The 998-nt window shown below is 38.7% G+C and overlaps 1 long non-coding RNA gene across 1 annotated transcript; it reads left to right on the forward strand.

Moving 5' to 3' along the window:
• The first annotated feature begins 6 nt into the window (after positions 1-6).
• LOC125178350 lies at positions 7-683 on the forward strand. Its single transcript, XR_007156870.1, has 2 exons — positions 7-205; positions 254-683. It is a non-coding gene; the product is annotated as an uncharacterized LOC125178350 (long non-coding RNA).
• The last annotated feature ends 315 nt before the right edge of the window (positions 684-998 follow it).

Below are 998 nucleotides of genomic sequence, written 5' to 3' on the forward strand. Positions count from 1 at the left end.
TGTAACTGTAACGAGGTCCACAACTGTAGCTGTAACGAGGTCCACAACTGTAACTGTAACGAGGTCCACAACTGTAACTGTAACGAGGTCCACAACTGTAGCTGTAACGAGTGCTGCCACTGTAACTGTAACGAGTGATGCCACTGTAACTGTAACGAGGTCCACAACTGTAACTAACGAGTGCTGCCACTGTAACTGTAACGAGGTTTACAACTGTAACTTTAACGAGGTCCACAGCTGTAACTGTAACGAGTGCTGCCGCTGTAACTGTAACGAGGTCCACAACTGTAACTGTAACGAGGTTTACAACTGTAACTAACGAGTGCTGCCACTGTAACTGTAACGAGGTCCACAACTGTAACTGTAACGAGTGCTGCCACTGTAACTGTAACGAGGTCCACAACTGTAGCTGTAGCGAGAGCTGCTGCACAGTAGCCTAGCTACACTGTCAGGTGTATCGTACACTTGCGTCGCCATCGCAATTAAAGTCGCCATCCTCTCATGTAGGCGCAAGAGAATCCTGTTCTTTTTTGTACAAATAATATAAAAAAACTTGAAGTATGTCCAAAAACATGTAATGAGCCTTTTTCGCCAATAAAATAATAGTTTGTAGGTACTTCTTATGCATATTGCGTGTGGCTTAATAATAACAATGTTAATAAAATGAACAAGATTATTGTTAAGCGCTTAATTACCCACGACCGTACACAACACTGCAATTCGCAATTAGTTTCAAACAACAAATAACAAAATTTGAATAACAAAATTTGCAATTCGCAAACTTTGTTATTCGAAATTTACAACAGTTTATACGACGAGCCCATTTAGTTTGATGTCTCTTGTATGTTATCTTTTTGCATCATATTGTTTGAATAACTCGATAACATTTTTCTCGTATTACAAAAACTCTTATCTTTATGTTCAGAAACTCATCAATAAATCTGATACAAAGTTTCGAATTTTCTTATCACTTTCACGGAAATTTGAGGAAACTTTTA

Source organism: Hyalella azteca, unplaced genomic scaffold (genome assembly GCF_000764305.2).
Source record: "Hyalella azteca isolate HAZT.00-mixed unplaced genomic scaffold, Hazt_2.0.2 contig9056, whole genome shotgun sequence".
In the NCBI taxonomy this organism is placed as follows: Eukaryota; Metazoa; Arthropoda; class Malacostraca; order Amphipoda; family Hyalellidae; genus Hyalella; species Hyalella azteca.